At 40.5% G+C, this 19,999-nt stretch overlaps 1 protein-coding gene across 4 annotated transcripts in view; it reads right to left on the bottom strand.

The window, feature by feature from the left end:
* The window catches only part of MAPK8 (mitogen-activated protein kinase 8), a 46,231-nt gene extending 26,232 nt beyond the window's left edge, over window positions 1-19,999 (bottom strand). For all 4 annotated transcript variants that reach the window (XM_084526127.1, XM_084526125.1, XM_084526126.1 and 1 more), the window contains exon 1: window positions 19,890-19,999. The gene's annotated coding sequence lies outside the window, so the exon portion shown is untranslated. The remainder of the gene's footprint in view (window positions 1-19,889) is intronic.

Here is a 19,999-nt window from a genome sequence, read left to right as displayed (position 1 = left end):
ACATTCTTTTCTTAATTCCACACAAATTATAAACTGTTGTTAATGGTGTAATTTTAATGGTTTACTTTAAAAAGAAAAAATAAACAAAGTGTTTTAGGGGCATAATTCAGTGGCACTCAGATATAATTAAATGTGCCTCTACCCTGTTGAAAAAAATCAACCAACTGATGTCAGTCACGACACTTAAAACTTGAAATGTAAAAAAAAAAAAAAAAAAAAAAAAGGTAAAGAACAGAATAAGAAATGTATGGGAAAAGCATAAACTTCTAGAAAAGCACTGTGAGGTTGGGGCTTCATAGGCTTCCTCTGCAACTGGAGTCTTTAAAATGTTAAATAAAGAGCCATACATCTCATCTGAAGAACACGAACAACCTAAAATGTACCTTACCCTTCTACTGATTGCCAAAAAACTACAACAGCTCTGGGTATTTACTTTGTAAGGGATCTAATGTATCTGGACCACACCTCAAACACTCTGCTGCTACCTTGGCCCATATACCACCAGCCTATGAAGTTCAAATGTTTCTCAGCCCACTCTCTGGCAGTATTTCCAAGACCTAGAAAATGGCCTGAGAGTAAGACTGAGGAGAAGGGTTTTGCAATTGAGATCACTGCTTTTGCAGGACCTATTTACAAGAGGCAGTGAGTAAAACCAAATAGCCCTGCTCTTACACAGCAAAGCCAACTAAACACGTCCTGTACTTTCAGTAAAACCCTATTTCAGGGAAGCGATTGCTTCCTGAATAAAAATCTAAAGGATTCCTGAGAAACTTCAAGTCAGGATGCCACGCACAAGCAAAAGCAGTCAAAGCACAGAAGAAAACAAATACTCTACTAGATATAACTGGGCATTTTTTACATTTCAAAATATATCTGCATACAGCAGCTCTGGAGCCACATTTCAAGTTACTGTTAGATTTGTGAATACTAATACATGTAGTAACTTGTAACCCAAAGTGCAGCAAAGAAAAAAGAAGTCTACTGTGGAGTAAGATCCTGCTGTTTAATCTAACCCATTACTCACTAGAGTATACACAGTCAGCACAGCTGAAAACACGAGAAGGATGAAGACACCAAACAGTTTAGCTGAACACATGCATTAGCCTGTTGCCCAGTTAACCTAGTAACAAGCCTGAAAAAATCCTCAGGTAGCAAACCATATGCTCAAGCACTTGCAACCACAACCATAGCAGTGTATGGAGAGCTACTGGGGGATGTAAATCCCTAAGGGATTTACATCCTGTTACCTCCCTACCCTGGGAGGTAACAGCTTCCTCAGCCTGAATCAGACCTAACATCCACCTCCTCTGTGCTCTCCACCTCCATGTCTCATAACTTCTACAGCTCTGTCCATCAGCCATGGAGGATTTATGCCTCCCAGTTTAGTAAGCAAACTTACTTTTACTCTGTGCTTGGCTCCCCCTGAGCTCAGACTCCTTCATGCCCCCTGCCCACTCACCTTGCTCTGAAGGCAACCTCAGGAAGCACCTGGTACTGCCCAGCTCTGCAAATACAGCTCCAAGAACAAAGCCAAAAGGCTTCAGTCTTTCCCATCCACTAATTTACTGGTGACTAGTCTTACGAAGTCTAGCTTCAAAGATCCACAACACCAAAAGTTTCAGTCTTAAAATATTAAAGTGAGTCTAAATGCAGAAACTGGCAGACTTTCAAGATTCTTACACAATGCATCCCTGCACCATCTTTCATTAAAACATGATTAAGCTATATCAGATAAGCTTGCCTGCCTGAAATTTGACATTTTGTTCCACTTTCTAGCAATTTTACAGAAGCACATATGGGAAGAAAGGCAGGATGCAGATTCCAGATTTCTATTATTAATGAGGGAACTAATAATAAATTTGTTCCATTAACTGTGAACTTGCCAGAACACTATCGCTGTCAGCAGGGAAAGAATCCTGCAAAACACTTCAGTTTCATCTCACAAGTAACTATTGTGCTTTTCCTTGAAAATATCCTGCCTCAGCCAATTTCAGTATGTGGCAACCCAAAATTACTCAAGGTAAGGATATTCCACAGCTGAACTATAAGACATTACAGGGTGTGTTTTGATATATTAATTTCATAACTCTTCAGATTACCGTAGGTAGCATTTACTCAAGAAAGCACAACAAAAAAGCTGGAAGTAGAAATAACACTATGCCCATACAGGAAAAGTCCCATGGAGGACCCTCAAGACTGTGCATTGTCATTTGTTTGATTCCCTAGCAGAAACCAGAATTCATTCTTCTTGTAGGAGACTGAAGATAGTCAACAATTTCTGTTCATCGCTTCTGTTACACTGCCTGATGAAGCATAAGTTGCATAACCCTATGAAAGTAAATACTATGGCTAACTTTAAGAAGTATGGACATTTATAAAAACGTTTCACTGACACCCCATTCTCCTCCTCCCCCACAAATGCTAATACTGACAACCAAGATTAACCAACATTCTTCACTCAGCTTTAATTGAAGCATATTGAAAACAGCAGTAAGATGTCAAAATAAAAGAGAGCATGCACAGCAATGTTTATATGTGAATACACAAACTTCTGCCATTTACTTCTGTTTAAAGAAAGGCATGTACCTTGGCATTTCTCAACCACTGATCTATATAAACTTGCTGACTTCAAGATCTCTTTAATAAAACATACTGCTGTATTTGAATACTGATATCAAACTTCATGTGTCAGACAGAAAGTATCCCATTTATTAGTCAGGACACAGAACAGCATACGGATAGTGTATGTTAAAACGTATTTCCAGTACAGCCCAAATATGTCAGACAAACAGAGGATTTGGGGATGGAAGGGTGGGGTGGGAAAGAGAGGTAATCCTATGCTCCCACGGCTTTTGCTTAAAAAGTCTCACTGCAGGTGCATTAAAAACCTTAATAATGGCCAGAGGGACTTAGATATAAACAAAATCCCACAATGCAAAATTATATAAACATAGGAGCATATTCAACAGATCTGCCTATGAGAACGCATAAATTGGCTTCTATAGAAGGCAGAGAGGACACAATGCTCATGCCAGGCCCCACTTTATCTGATGCTTTTTAAAGCTACGATCTATATACCACAGGGCAGTGCTATAAAGGGGCCTCCAGCGTAACAGTGCTAACTCTGCACAGCACACTTCCATGCTGTAAATTAAATTTATGTGTTCAAAGCAGAGCTGGCATCAGCTGCGGTTTATGGCTATGCGGAGCTCATGGTACCAACAAGGTTATCAGAGCTGGGCCTATTATCCAGTCGTTAAGGCTGGATTTCGGCGATGTAACATTTTAGTTATCTGTATCCCTGAGTTAACCGCAGCAAGTTTATATATCTGCAATTAGAATTTAATCTGAAAACTGTGTGCTTTCAGCTAGACATCTGAGTATTTCCATTCAGTGCCACACCATCATCAAATAATATTTTCTTGGCTATCGTACTTGCTAGCCTTCCTGTCAACTAGATGCCAACTCTTGCTTTTTTAATCAGACATCATTTTAAAAACAACACGTGTGTAATAGACTTCCATCACGCAGTGACCTGAATACATGCATTCCAGGCATACAGAGGAAAAGAAACGGAACAGGTTTTATGGAAGAAAGAATCTCTCAGTTTATGTAAGAGCATGAAATATTTTATGACCTCTTCTGCACTTTTCTCTCAGCAGAGATAGTAACAGCTAACAGGAAAGCTTCAAAGGTTGCCTTATAAACTGACAAAAAGCATACATTTTAGAGATTTTGCTTCCTCTGAGACAGGGAAATGGAACCCAAGAGATAATTTTCCTACTGGGGACAAATAAATAGACTGAATATTGTCAGTTTAAAGAGTGGAGATATACAGCTGTACACTCTGTTCAGCTAAGACTCTAAGACTGCTTGTTAATTCCTGTTTTATACCTTTGCTAGACAACACAAAATGAAAATCCAGGATTCATCCCATGCTGCATTTGGCTGCACAGGCTACTGCACACAATGCCTTATTCTCAGTATCCTCTTATGAAAGAAATTGTGTGTATTCATTTAGTTCCTGCTGTGCTGAAGGAGTATGGCTGAAAGGATATTTTCATACCCCAATACCTTGAAATATAATAAAATACCTGAAATGAGAAAAATCATAGAAAAGAACAACCATCATTAGTTACAAGCTTTGTCTGGAATCAGACTTCGTTTTCACATTTCACATTCATGTTTTCTGAGCAATCCTTTGCTAAGAGCAAGCATGAATGGACTTAGAGGAAAATTAGGAATCTCATCTTGTCCCCCAGTCTGCGGGGCAAGACGTATCTTAAGTACAACACAAAAACCAGGTAAGTCAGTGATCCCCATACTGAAAATGGGGGGCGTACTGGGAAAAACTGATTTACAGTTAGGGAGGCAGATTACTTCAGAAGTTGATCATATGTAGGGCAACAGAATGAAGGCCACAACAGTTAGAAATGCAGAACTGGTAAAAGGCAATTCTAAAATAAAACAATTACATAAATTATCATCATAATAACATATGCTAGGTATCAGTGATAATTCAATAACTTCATTTAGAAAATTCCTATTAAAATAAAGGGATCTAACACCACAGAAATGAAAAATTCTGTAGGAATCTATGGTTGACCTAGAGGAAATATATCATAAAAGCCAACAGTATTTCAAGTATATGCTAGATTGCTACTGAAAGCAAAACAAATGCACAGTATATGTCAAACTCTTGCATTAACTAAGTTTATTTAATTTCTTTGTGAAAATACAGTTCACACATAGCTAATTTGTATGCATCCTGTGTTTGTACATGCTTGTCTAATTTTCAGCTGTCGCATTTAAAGACTTCTGGACATCTGCTAAATGAGGTACTGTAAATGGAGCCTGGTTTTCGGAGAGTTAATAAAACAAATGCTTCAAATGGTCAAATTTAGGAAACGAAAGAACAAAAGCATTCTGTTTCTTAAAGGTAACTTCAAAACTCACTTATTTATTCACAGAAGTAACCAGGGTTTTAAGGACATTTTCTTTTTTCATACTGCCCTTGAAACCAACAGCTATACTCCGCAGTATTTCAAGCTCTGTTAAATGATAATACAGACAAGGGATTTGGAAAAGGTAGTTAACATTAGCTGGGTGAACACTGCAGTAAGGTATCACTAGACGATTGCAAATGCTGAAGAAATTCTGAAAGATCTGAAGCTTACTCTAAAATGAAATATTCCCATTATTGGCTAAAGGATTAATTTTCTTAAAATTCTGCATAGCTTTCAAATTATGTCTTCACATATCAGATGGTTTTAACTTGAACAACTTCCACATGACTCTCTAAACTACTCCTAACATTGACATATGTTTAATGAGGTCCCTAGACTGTGCATAATTGATACAGAAGTGTTATACTTAAATCTAATGTAAATCTGCATTATAGAAGTCCTCTTTTTAGCTTCTGCCACTCACAGGAAGAGTGCCATATCACAAAATTTCAAGTCTCCACCTTGATCTCTGAAGCTACTTTTTACAGGCAACTATTAAACACAACCATATGTATATATGGGAGTTATTCTTATGTACCATAGGTCAGAAATGCATTGCAGGTGCATTTCTTACCACAAAATTTTACTTTACCAGATCTTTTGGCCATCAGAAGGTCAAATTTAATTAGTTACAGCTTCAGTAAAGCAAAGATAGACACCAGATCTCATTGGTCATCCCAAGCAAAAGTACTGAGGCAGGAGAAACGTGCATAATTGTAACAAGAGTACATTTAGACTTACCTACCACTTTTGAGTTCAAATGGAGAAGTCACTTCAGATTGCCCAAAGGCTAGAGATTTGATTTTTTTAAAAAAATGTAGGACTGGTTTGGTTTCCTAATTTCTAAAGAGAATTCAAAGCTAATTTTTTTGATTTCCAGGAGCCTGTTGAATATTTAACAACAAATAGGTATCTTTCTCCACTAAGGATAATAATTCCAGAAAAGAAAATGACAGGTTTTGCGAGAAAAATAAATGTGGCTTTAACACACAAAAAAACTATTAAGCATGCGATAACAAAATGAAACTTAAGAGACTTTAATATGGGGTGCTTACACGAGTGAATTACCTCAGTGGTTTCAGCAAACATCATTGCCAGACTGGCAGACCTTGTGGAGACTCAGACCCCTCTTTGTTATACTAACTCTGCTCTTGGTACATTTTTTGTTAAAGAACTATGCAGTGTCCTAAATTAACAAGGCATGAAAACTACTACTACCAATGCAGTCTTTCCAGTGATAAAATGTTGCAGTTTACAAGTTCATACAGTGGCTGTAACCTTATACTGCCCCTGTGACATGATGGCTTTTTCTAGTAGTTTTTTTTTTTTTCTGCTAGTTTTCTTCATATACATGTATTTCTGCCATCTCATCCAAATACAATACCTGTAATCTGAAGAATCTAACAAGAATCTAACAAGAATGTGAGGATGTGCAGGTAAACAAACTGCCCTTTTTTCTCGCAGTCTCTTAGCTTGTAAAAACCTTACTACAGTTTCCACAAAATGATCACCTAACTGACTGCAATTGCAACAAACTGAACTTACTTCTGCATTACAAAAATCCCGTGGAGCCCCAGGTGGCTGGCTACTGTATAAACAGTACAAGTTTGCACAGCAGCACTAGCACTCGATACCCAATTTCAATTCAAACCTGCACAGCAACCCCATATCTCATCTGTAGAAAAGTAAGGAATGTAAGAAAGGTTATAAAGGAACTGTTAAAATTAGAACAAGGACTGGCTTTGCTATAATATACAAAATTTGTATTTGGGAAGGATGTGAGCACAGTAAGAGACTCTAAGCAAAGCCTTTCCCTTTGACAAGAAAGATCAACAGATTGCCAAAAAAAGAACATCCCAAGGACCTATCACTTTTTGAAAGAGCCACTCACAAAACACGATTGATAATCTGATTTTAGTCCCCAGAACGGATGTCTCTCCCCAGATTCTAGTTCTGTTTTGAACAGACAGGTAATCCTATCACCTCAGCATATGGGGAGCTTTCCTACAAATACCATCTACAGATGTAATATAAAAAGCCTAAGAATGTCTAGGTGCTTTGTGTCCCAGATTAGTACTGACTGAGTGCAGGAACTGAAAATGGAGAAAACTAACCATTTTTTAAGTCTGAACAGACTTAAATACTTCAGTGTTCACAGAGACCCTTTTGTAGATCAGGTACTCTCCCAAAATCAGGCCTGCTTTTCAAAACGCATACATCTTTCCGGTCTCTGAGTCACTTCTGCTCTCTATTCCCCCATTTCTCTCCACAGACACAAAAGTACGTGATATCTGTTCCATATTTCCTTTTCCACCTCAAAAATATTTGTATTCTATGCTCTGTTAAGTTCAGCTTTAGGGCCAACCTACCTTGCCTGCATCGTCCAGCAGAGGCTTTCCTGCGCTCCCTCACAGCTGAGGCAGTTCCTTCAATCCTCTCACACTCCAGACCACGCACTTCACCCTCACACAAAGAAACCACGTCTCACTTAGAGCTCTAAAAGTGTAAATGATGGTAAACGTGTTTCATTTTTGATAACTAAATAACAATTAAACTGATTTGCTCCTTTTTCTAGCCGTTAGTGAACAGCATCCACGGCAGGGCCTGCACCAGCAGCAGAGGCGCACAGCCTGACTGACTCCAACCTCCAGCGCTCCAGAGCTCCCTTGTCTGATGCGGGAAGGGAGAGGAGAGCCCCTCCTGGCCACCAGACAGGCCCTTCTCCAGGGAAGCGGGACATATTTTCCATGCAGAGCTCTCCAGCAGCAGCTGCTGGCAAAGACAGCCCCTTGAGCTTTGCCTCCTCGCACTATTCCTTGTCCCTCCTGAGCAGTGCCATAGAGGCGGGGGCGCCCTGAGGTGCCCCAGGAGCTAGGCCCCGGGGCTGCGGGGCCAAGTTAGCCACGCAGGCAGGGGCATGAAGCTGGCTTCTTCCCTAGTGCTGTGCCCATGACACATATCCAATCCTTACCATCACATCTAAGCCAAAAGTAGATGAATTTTGGGAACCTCACCCCAAATGTTTCACAAGCCATGACAAAAGGTTAATAATAAAACCGGGGATACATGACAGAGCTTGAATAGTTCATTTCAAACTTCATGTTTTACATGTATGCACCCCTACTTGAATTCCTTGCGTCAAATTATGTTCAAGTACCAGGTAGCCAGAAACAGAGATCAGCTCAATCCCAGATTAGTGCCAAAATGTTAATGGCTGAACCTGAAACGGGAAAAACCTAAAGTTGGAGAAAGCGAGCAGCACTCAGTGATTTTTGCATTAGGCAATTGTTAGCTTTTCTACGTCCGTATTTCAAGTAACTTCAAACTTTCTGAAATAATGGCAGAAGTAACTACCATTTTAGAGGTCCTTTAATAGTAAGGAAAAAGCCTGTGATTGGCAGCAATAAAATGACAACTAACTAACAGAATATGGAGATACTGAAATTTCTCTAGAAATACATAGTACAAGAATACATCCAAACATGTAGGAAGCTGCAAAAACAATTCCTGTTGTTAACCACTGCTCCAGCTGAACCATTTCCTAGTGCTGTTTGGCCAGCTGGCACGGACAGATCCAGCAGGCTCCAGCAGCGATTTCACACACAGCTCCCTGCAGAGCACAGACGAGGCCAACATGACCACTTCACATCCCATTTTCCTCAGAAGCTCAAAGCCTACATTTATGCAAACCAAATATCAAATGGCAACATTTTCTAAAGTGGTTTGAAAAGCCACTACTTCTAGGTGGCGGTCAGCAGCACAAACTTCAAACACTGAATCTGCATCCACAGTGTTTGAGTGGCCTCTCTATAAAAATCAATAGTAAACTGCTAAGCGCATTTCTAAAGAGGATTCTCATATTAGGAAACATCTCTTACAAAATAGCCCAAATAAGGGAATCAATATTATTTGTACTGCTTCTAAAACATTTGTTTTATTTAAAATCCAATCAAATTGAGCTGACAACTGACTTTATTTCAGATACTTAAATACAACAAATACATTGCATAAGCAGGAAAATGAATGGTCAAATAATAAATGCGCAAACTCATTAATCACAAACGATACTTCAGTATTTCAGTGACTTTTTGCCTTTTCAAAATAGATATTTACTACTTTTTGTCAATAAAGCTCCAACTAAGAGGCTTTCACCCAATTTACCTTCCCAATCTTGTGTCTCAGTTTCTCTAAAATAGTCACATATTATCAGTCTATAAGCCACAGGCCTCCAACTAAAAAAAATACTATGATATAGTCATTCACAAAGAGTTAAGGCATTGTTTTATCTTGTGAAATTGAGACCTACAGACAGCTGCATGGGCAGAGGCCAGTACCCTCATGTCGTGAAATTCCCTGTTTAATAACCTAGCTTTTAAAAAACACTGCAACTGAGAATGAGCTAGCAAACACCCCTTGTGGGAAACAGAGGTGCAATGTTACCAGAATAAATTAACTACCCAGTGTGCCAAGCAGATAGATGCTCTTCCAATAGTCTGAAGACAAGGAAACAAAGAAGGGTAAGTGAACGCATGCTATCAACTCCACGAAATGTGAATGTTTCTGCTTGTTTATCTGCTGCTCCTTCTGCCGTCTTCCCCTCCTCTAAGGAAGCAAGGAAGTCTGCTGGGATGTGCCAGGGGAGATGAAACCTGACACTTCCTCATCATCTGTGTGTATCGGACACTTGGTACTATCCAGATTTCCTGGTTTCTAGTGTATGAATTAAAATGCACATATTCTGAAAACAAAGCAAACTCTACAGAGAGTCTCACCAACATAAGCATTTAAAATATCCTGAAAACTGTACTAAGAATTGGATAGTTTGAGGTTTAACCAGATTTCATCTGAAGCTTAGTGATACTCAAATCAACCTCTGATATCCAAGTCAGCAACAAATAGGAAAGCAGCACATACAACCTTCCAGCACTTCTCATGGTCAAGTCAGTTCCTGTAACACGAGCAGCAAGTAAACACAGCTGCTCTCCCTGCAAAGTGTTCCTCTGTGCCAATAACACTTATTTAACATACATATCCTCCCTAAGTTATAAATCACTTCTAATTTAGAATCAGAATCACTTAGGTTGGAAAAGACCTCCAGGATCATCAAGTCCAACCATTAACCTTGCACTGCCAAGTCTACGATGTCCCTAAGCACCACATCTATAAATTTCATTTATTGCAACACTTTGCAGCTATACAGTGTTTTGTACAGCAAGTTTTCCAGGTTTTTGTACTTTGTGTTGGGACAGGAATATATTGCACAGATCAACTGAGGAGGTCACACAGTGAGATGTATTTGCACTGCAGAGTTTTTCTCTATTCTTAAACATTTTTAAAGAAGTGATGGCACAACAGCAGAGATTTTTAAACATAAATATCTTCCTTCCTCTTTAAAATAGGTTTTAGATTCACATGCCATGTGGATGTAAATGAAGAGGCAGATAGTCTGCGATACACAATATTACACAGCCCAGCACCTGTAACCCTGAAGATTCTTACTCTACCTTTCTTCTCAGGTTTTTATTGTTTTTTGTTTTTCAGACTCCTGAAATGTTACTTTAATTAATCATAAAAAAAATAATGTAGTTGGTACCATTTTTCTAGAACAAACATTACCAGAATGAATAGAGCTACATCTACAAAAAAAGAAAATCTCACTCTGCAAGCACTCTGCTCCACTACATTTCATAGTACTGGGTCTCTACAGCTTCTTCAGTGTAATGTCACATGAAGCTTCCCTACAGATGGCTCCATGCTGAATCCTATTATCACAATACATGAAGCAACACTTTGCCAACTGTCTTTTGCAGGTCAGTTTTGCCACACAAATCATAAACCAGAATGGCTCCATCAGAAGAAAACTGCATAATACTACAGTTTGGCAAAGAAGCTGTTATGATAGCAGATTAAAAGACTGTTCTTAGCAAAACTCTCTTTTACAGAAATAATAGGATAAGGCAAGGATATTCCAATTCCTTAATCCTTTTTCAAATAAAACATTATACAAAAGGACAGTTGATGGCAAGAAGTTCAAGGTAAACATTTTTTAAAAGGTTTAAAATATAAAAGTACTAAATAAATCTACAAAGAAGGAGCAATGCTACTGCTGGCTGTTAAAAATGCAATTCTGATTTCTACAGGTTATTTTCATTTTTTTGGTAGGGCAATATTTGTCAATAGTATTTTTATTGTTGTTTTTACAATGTTAAAATCTGAAAACAGTGGAAATTCAGTGAAGCAAGACTTCAAAAGGCTGTCCCATTTTATGAATGGGAAGTACCCAACTCAATTGTGTCCAGAAGTGCAATCTGATACGAAGTGAAAAATCCTGCTTACACAATAATCCTCTCACATGACTCTAAGTACAATGTTCAAAAGGAATGCGATTCTATATTGCATTCTATACTTCCCTTTGGGGCAGAATCATATGTCATGGCCCATTCAATTTACTCAGGTATGTCAAAAAGATTAACAGTAATCCAACTTCAATTCATGAAGTTCAATTCAAATCCAACAATCAATTCATGAGCAGAGAATAAATTATCAAATTTGGTATTCTGTTTCAACTACCTACCTAAAGGAATGCTATTTCTAGCCGTATCACTGAAGTGACAAATGTTTGCCTGCATATGCTAGTCCTCTGCCCATCCAGTGACTGCTGGCAAAGCAACAATATAGTATAAAAAGGCAAGTCATCAGCAAATAATCCAGCAAACATGATTCAGGGTTGTCCAATGAGATCTGCACAAGACTAGAAGACAAATCCCATTCCAGGGCTACTCTGGGGTAGGAGGAAATGCCTGTTCTTTAACCTCTTCTTATAGGGGAAGATGAAGTATATAGAAGCTACGCGTGTCAGCAGAAGATCGAGATTGAAAGATTCTCTGATTCTTTCAAATGACATGAGCAAACAAAAGACATCAAGTGACCTTAAATACTCATTACATACTGATATCGAAGAACACAACAGCTACAGAACACTACAGGAAGCGGGGAGTTGTGTAACAGCTGGGGAAATAGGTTTTCAGAATATTTTAAGAGTACACTAAAGATCACATCGAAAGTTCCACTAAAAAAAAATAAAATATTGTAAAAATGTTTTAACTTTAAATCCCTGTTACAAAAACTTAGAATCCAATTATGAATGTGCTATTTTCACTAGTTCATGCATTTATCTGGTAAGTACAAGCAGATTAATGTGCTATGAAATCCTGTCTAAAATATTTAGCATTAAATGGCTCAGCAATAGGAGTTTTAGAATGGAACAAAAACCTCCAAAACCTATCACAACCTCAGCACTGACAATTCCTTCACAGACCCCACCCGTAATGCAGAACCATGCTGTGCACAGTCATTTACTGGTGGGGGGTGACATTGGGGTTTGAAACTACATTTCAAAATAAAGGCTTTGCTTTCTAGGCAGTTTGCAAGAAAATCTACTAGAGTCACTACTACCGGCAACATAGCCTGGTCTGTTCTCCATTTCTCTTTTTTCTTTTGAACTTGAGTAGTGCCTGATGCTCTGTCCTTGAAAAATAACATAAAATAAAAACCACTAAGAAATAAGTTCTCAAACTAAAAGGCTTGAGAATTCCCATTCTTCAAACAAGAACAAAAACTTCAGAAGCACTGCATGCTAGTGGCTATGCACACTAACAGCAGTGATGAGGAAATTTCTAAGGAAAAGCAAGACGAAAGAACTTCAAATAAAATACAGGAGCAGAAGAATAAAGTAACTGTAGCTACATGAAGATTTTCTGATTTCCCCACAGTTCCATGATAACATTAATGAGACCCCTGTATGGCAAACATAAGCTTATTAGAAACTTTTTTTCCCCACATCTTGACATACAAGTGGCACAAGAATCGTCATGCTTCAGTTTAATAAACTGCAAAAGATACACTGCCTATTGTTCAACAAAGAGGAGTTTTCCATTGCAGGAACCCATGCAAATGAAAGTCACTCTGTTGAAAGGCTTGACTGCTCATTAAATGAACCGCTATCACGCACAATGATCTTTCTGTTACTGTGCATCTCCTCAATATTCACTTCTGGCACTAAATGAAGCAAGTGAACTTAGCCCACACATCCCTAATAAAGCTTTTTAGGATATCATGTTACCCCTCTTCCTACTCTGAACTCACAGGAAGTCATGTTTCTCTCCATCCAAAACACAGGCACAGTGAACAATCGCCAACTGATCCCTGCTGACCTGTGTATCAACCATGGCATCCCATTTTTTACTGTTTGCTTAGTAAAACATAAGATTAAATGGTAACAAAGATGTTTGTATTTTTATACCTAAGACCACAGAAGCATCATAACTGAGGTTAAATTTGCTCTGGCATAAACTTAGGCATTAAAACTATTAAAGAATGCACTTAGTGCTTGTGGTGATGTGCTACCACCAGATTTTTCACAGACCTCCTCAGTCACATGTGAGCAGCTGTGTGCACTTATTTAACCACCTACAGGTTCTAATCCCAGGTCAGCCGCTTTCCTAAGAGGCAAAATCATCACTGGGGGTTGTAACTTCCTATTCTGCTCACCTCCCTTTCCCCAATACTTCATATTAACTTTGCTCAATAGACAAATAGTTAAGAATTAGCAGTAACAAAAAAAAAAGCTGCAGGATGATGTCTTCTGGAAGTAGTACAACCTTAAGGGACAGCAGCATGAAAGGATTTCTACCACGGCTCTTTTTCTTTTGCCCTTCTGACACTGGCCCTACCATTCCCCTGCAGTCACAAAGGGCTGTTTCCATTGCTGGGAAAGCCAACCAGATCTACTCCGTGACGCCATGTCCTGGAAGAGCCATCACCCACCCAGCAGAAGACCAAAGCCCTGCAGCCCACCTGCCAACACGATTCTCTGCCATACGTGTAGAAGGCAATGCCTGGACAAATGGCAGCCAGCTGCCAGGCTGCTCCTTCAGGGATGGGCTGTTATGTTCATCTCTGTGAACACAGGCACGATAGGTACTATAACCTTTCTTTCTGATCTTTATGCTTGCCTGCAAGCACTTCTGGCCTAATCAGCTGGAAAGCTCAGTGCAGGGCAGAGAAATGCCAGCATTGCCACTAGCAGATTTGAAAGAAGATGCTTATCACAACTCACTGCGTTTTCCTCCAGTTATGAGCAGCCTTATTTATCTACGTCACTATGCCTTTGTTTTGCCAACTTCCTTAAGCTACTTTGAAAATAAATCCATAAAAAGTGGAATCATATGGAAAGTAATGCCTAGAGATCATCTACCTGCTCAAAACAGGTACAATTTCAAATTTTTATTTATGTAAGTTTATTCTACAGAAAGATGGGGATTCCATGACACAGAGTACCTCTGTGCTCTTGGTACTGCTTATGCAATGTAGGTAGGAAAATATTCCCTCCACATCCAAGTGAAATTTCTATTTTATGGTTTATGACCATTGACTCGTCTTTTTGCCATGTACTTTTGTGAGGAGTCTTGCTCCATCATCTCTATAGCCCCCCTTAAAGACAGCACTTACATTTTCCCCATGCCTCCCCAGGCTGCAGATCCCATCCCTCTGCTGGCCCAGGTGCCCCAGCCCCCCACCTTCTGAGCCCCTTGTTTCTCTAAGGGGTGTGTGCACATGTGTGTGTGATCTACCAGGCACTGCTACAGCTGGAGCATCACAACTGCCCCCAGATGAGAACGATTTCTTCCCATGCTGGGTAGCCAGGTTCTGTAATTAGCCTTCAGTGCTGCCTCCTGGTCAGCTCCGCCTCTAGCAGGAGGCCCAGGCCTTCTTCTGCAGAAGTTGCTCCCCCACCAGCTGCTCCCCAAACAGAGCAGAAGAATTCTTGTCGGTTTATGCACCGATGTACATATGGCCCCATACATTCACAGAGCTGGGCATCTCCGTGACTTTGAGATCACAGCAAGGAACGTGATAGCAGATGACTGCTTTTCTCATTTCACTACAAACAAAACCAGACTGGAGACAGCTGAGTTGTTCAGAAGACTGGGATACAAGGCAAATATTTAAGAAGGAACTACCCAGACTACAATGAGTAGGACACACAGTTCAGCCACCATTTATAGTTGAGAGTAAATATTGAGTTAAGATATTTTCCTGCATGCTTTTAAGATCTACAGTTTAAAAAAAAATAATCTTGGTATAACATCAACATAATTAAGTGACCAGAGTTGTCAGAGGTTTTGTTTTTTAAATACTCCGCATCCATAATGACAGGAAATAGGCTTTGCAGCAGTACTGTAGAATTGGCATTTTCTCTTTTTGTTTATTTGAAGTGCATGTACATGAGCACATATACAGTATTTGCTTTGTTTGCAACACAGATGACCACTGAAGTACATTTTCTGCCAGTCACCACGTAGCATTAGTCTACAAGATCCAACTGAGAAGGATTAATAAGCATCCCGTCTGTTCACACATCAAGCAGCATTTATCCAACAATAAAAGTGACAATATGGGCAACAACTATGAGGTTTATTTTGGTATCAAGCTTACAGGCAAACAGTTTGGACAGAAAAAGAACCAAGGATAAGTTTTTAACCACTTAGGGAAAAGAACATCTGAAGTTGAGAACAAGTGTATTGCTATTACTTATAAGCTTGGTACACCATGATCATCATCTCTTCACACACAAATCAAGAACACCACCCTTTAAAAACCTCCAAAATATTTTACAGAATGATGAACCATTAAGATAACAGTACTCTTTGAACACAGGTGGTTGGGCAGTTCTCCTCTTTGTGAGGGAGATCTGTTACAGGCCAGCACTGTCTCAGATCACGTTGATGCTGTCAGCTCCAGCCTCTTGGAGGAGTTCTCACCCAAAGCCTGCAAAAAGCTCTAGCAGAAGCAAATTGTGGTGCACCATTGGCTGTTCTGGAAATAAATGGTGAGATTAAGTCTTCCTTATGCTATGTAAGTCTAGAGAAGTCTTCTAGTGTACAAAAGGAGTCTTGCTACCATGTGCTTGGTGCATTCATTGAGCTAATATCAATTCTTACTTCAACTAAGGAGAATTTTAAAAGTATGCGACAGTTCTGGTTGATTTTGATTTAGCACTTCAAGAAACAATTCCCCTTAACTGAAGGGTACATTATACCTAACTACAGTTATTACTGTTTATTTCCATTAAATTTCAAGTCAATGTACTAGCAACATACTCCACCCATCACCAAGAAGTCCTGAGCTCAGAACCATCTTCAAATTCTTCTGAGACAGTACATTTCTTAAGAAGTATCAGTCACAATTGAGCAAGACTGCTGATTTCCCACAGGATAAACTTATACATGTATGCATGAATAGTACTAAAATTCCACTCAACATTTGATAGATACAAACATCTTGGGAAACTACTCAGTGACCTACACCTGGAGTTCCACATTTGGAATAAAAAGTGGGACAGAAAAGGAGTAGGGCATTTCAGATAAGCAAAAAAAACCTAAAAGGTTAGATGCTATGTGTTTTTGAAAATAATACAATCGGTTAAGTAAGCAGTTGTATTCATATGTTCATCACCTAGCAGGTACTCCTCCCCAGTTTCTTCTGGCCTCCACAGTGCGTTCAGTCAAAATAAGCAGGTTGTTCAGTATACTTTTAGGTAACATCAGCAGAAGAGTCAGTCTGCACACATCTTTGAAGAAGCACTTCTCAACAAACAAGAGGTCCATCCCCTTGCAATGCTTTAGTCTTTTAGCAACTGCTACTTAACCTGTGAACCCTCATGCATGTGCATAACTGAGAGCAACCCCTGCTTCAGCAGCCTCCTTGTCTTTCTACCTCATAACAGCATAGTTGTTTAGACACATACAGGAATTAATCAAGCTGAAAAATAGTCCACAAGGAAGATTTTTTTCCAGCTATAATCAGTTAGTTCCCTGATCTATTTTACCACAACAGCTGGCAATGAAGAACAGCAGGGAAAGAGATCGCTTAAGCAAGATAGCCACTGAACATGAAACTATGGATGTGATAGAAATATAAACACTTATAATTGCCTTGAAAGCAAGGGTTTTATCAGCCAGTTATCTTTCACTGATGCTGAAGTAACTGTTTCAAAAAAACTTACACAAATGCCTAATCACGTATTTTGATACAAATATGCCATGGAGCAATGCCTCTTCAAATTTAGTTCACCTGTTAACAAGGATAGCCAAAAGGGCCTCTATCAAGTTTAAAAGCAAATTTCTGTCTCTGTTTAAACAAGGAGATTCTTAAAAGATTTGAAAACTATGTGTTCAGATGCTTAATTCAGCAGAGTAAAAGTTGTTAATCAAAATCCATGTCCAAGCTGTGATGAACTTCTCAGCAGGCAAACAGCACAAGTAGTTTAAACTGAATGTTTAAAGAGCTTTCAAAAACCATGATATTGTACATAGTGTAAACAGATGTCTGTTTCGGCAGGTTTTGAATGAAGAAATAGTTTTTTTTTTTTTTTTTTAAAGAAAACATTCATAGCAATAAAATATATTGTCTTTATTAAAAACCTACGATCAAAATCAGATCAGTCTAAATCGCAAAGAAATACAGCAATGAATATTACATATATACTAAATACATTAGAAAAAAATCTATGCATGCACACAGAGCACGTTTCCCCCCCATGGATTGAGGGGAGAGCGAGAATAGCACACCATGCTTTTCTGTAGAGTATCAAGAAGGTCACTTTTATTATTAGTCCAGAGCCCTGGATCAAACCTCAGAAACAAAGAGCTAAGCATGTACTTTCTATGCATCTTTTACACAATAAGCAGTCAATCTAGGCAGTTGAGGAACAAGGGATAAAAAAGTCAAAGAAAATATACAGGGAACAAATAACCAATAGCATTAAGTCTCAGATACTACCCCATTATGTCATGGTTTAAAAATAAATTAACAGAGACAAAACAACTAGAACAAATAACCATCATTTCAGGAAAGTAGCAGGCAGAAGATTAAGTCACTGAAATCCCAAACATTTGTTTATTTCCTTATTTGTGTAACAACCAGACAAGATAACAAGGTAACCTAGAGAATTTGCAACAGGTTGTTACACTTGCACTCATACAGCTGCAAATGCCCCGGTCCCTGACCAGCTGGGTTACAAGCATGGAAGCCACACACAAAGGGCAACTCTCTCCTACCTAAAACCAGCAGTCCAAAACCACATGACTCAAACCCATACCAGATCATTTTTTCTCTGGTTTCTGACCTAGAAGCCTCCACAAAATACATGGTGCTCCACAAGATGACTCAGAATGCTTCTAGAGACCATTGGCCCAAAATGCTCAGGAAACTGAAGACCCCGCACAGGAACACCTCATTAAAATCCTTTTTTCAGAGTTCAGACAACAGCTCCATGCAGCCAGCTTTATGTATATTCTAAAATGCTGGATTAGTTTTGTTTAGTAGATGTTTAATTCTTCCTTTCCCTATCATTTCTATCAAAGCATCTGAGCATTCAAACATTGGAGGAGGAAAGAGAGAATGTAAGACAAAAATGACAGCAAAGAAGGGAAAATGATGGGGATGCATCACCACACTACCACCTAACCAGTCTGCTACACATCTTTGAACTCCTGGGGGGAAAAGGCAAGACGGCTGCCCCCTCAGACCGAGGTCACAGCACAGGACCATTTGAAATTCAGATAATTTTTCCTTATTACTACTGGAAGAGCTAAGAGTTCCCCTTCTTTATGCACAAGGACTGCTCAAATCAGTGAGCTCTTTTGGACAGTATTCCTAACTAGATTTGTCCCAGTTTCTCTTCATGTAACATTTTGAGCCATTTCAAAATTATCTAATATACCAATAAACCTGCAAATGCATAGACAAAGTCAGAGGCATTTCAAATACTGTTTTGCCCTAAAAGTGCATTTGTTGGCATCTCTACAATCGAGGCTCGGTCTCCTGTAAACTGAGGCCATCACTAGTTAAGTCTCCACACCTGTAAATGAAACCCAGCTGCGAGAGAAGCGTGCTAAATGCCATGTGCACATGCCCCAGGGCAAGCAATACTTTCCTTCCAGGAAGATGCATAACACCCTTTGTGTTTATATTATCAGATAGGCCAAACCATGGAGGGTTTGGGGATTGTCTGAAAGACCTCAGCAAGCCCATTCTATATGATAGTGTTTTTTGAATTTCAGTATTTGTTCAAATCCATTTCAGTAGCTGGGCGAACAAAATAATCAAGTGGGACTTGTGTTTGTAAATTGGTCAAGCTCCACTGATGGAGCCACTCCAGAGCAAAGCCTCAAGAAACAGGCTGTGGGAGTAAAACTGGATGCTGCTAGCAACACTGGGAAACCGAGACACAAGTCAAAATGTGCAACGGGACCGCTCGGTCCTTTTACCAGAAAAATGAAAAGGCGAATCAAAGACGCTGCCCACCTGTCCCAAGCCCTTACAGCCGGAGCAGCTACCCCACACCAGAGGCGTTTTCAAAGCAAGGTCACGGCAGTTCACCCCGGAGGCGGCTGACACACGGCTGCACCCCCCCTTCCTCGCCCGCAGCCCCTCCGCCGAGGGCCGTGGGCTGGAAGCAGAGGCCGCACGGGCCGTGCCGGTGCCCCCCGCTCCGGGGGAAGCAGGAGGAGGAGCCCGCAGCCCCTCCTGGCACACCAACAAAGAGGCCCCGCCATTACCCGCCCGGCCCCCCCCGGCCCCGCCGCGCCGCGCCGAGCCCAGCGGGGAGCCCCCCGACAGCGGGGGGACACCGGGAGCCCCCCGGGCCGGCCCGGCCCCGCCGCTCCGCTCCCTCCGCGCCCGCTGCGACCGCTCAGGGGCCGTAAACAAAGCACCGGGCCCGGCGGGGCCGCTCCCCGCGCCCCGCCCCGCCTCGGCCCCGCTGCCCCCACCCCGTCCCCAGCGCCACGGGGGCCGCGGCCCCGGCCCCGCGCTCACCGCCTCCCGCCGCCGCCTCCTGCCTCGGCCGCTGAGTAATGAGCCGGGGCCGGGCCGCGCACTCAGCGCCGCGCTCCGCCCGCCGCGGCTGTGGCTGCGGCTGCGGCTGC

This window comes from Aythya ferina (genome assembly GCF_964211825.1).
Source record: "Aythya ferina genome assembly, chromosome: 7".
In the NCBI taxonomy this organism is placed as follows: domain Eukaryota; kingdom Metazoa; phylum Chordata; class Aves; order Anseriformes; family Anatidae; genus Aythya; species Aythya ferina.
This window is presented reverse-complemented; position numbering and strand designations above follow the sequence as displayed.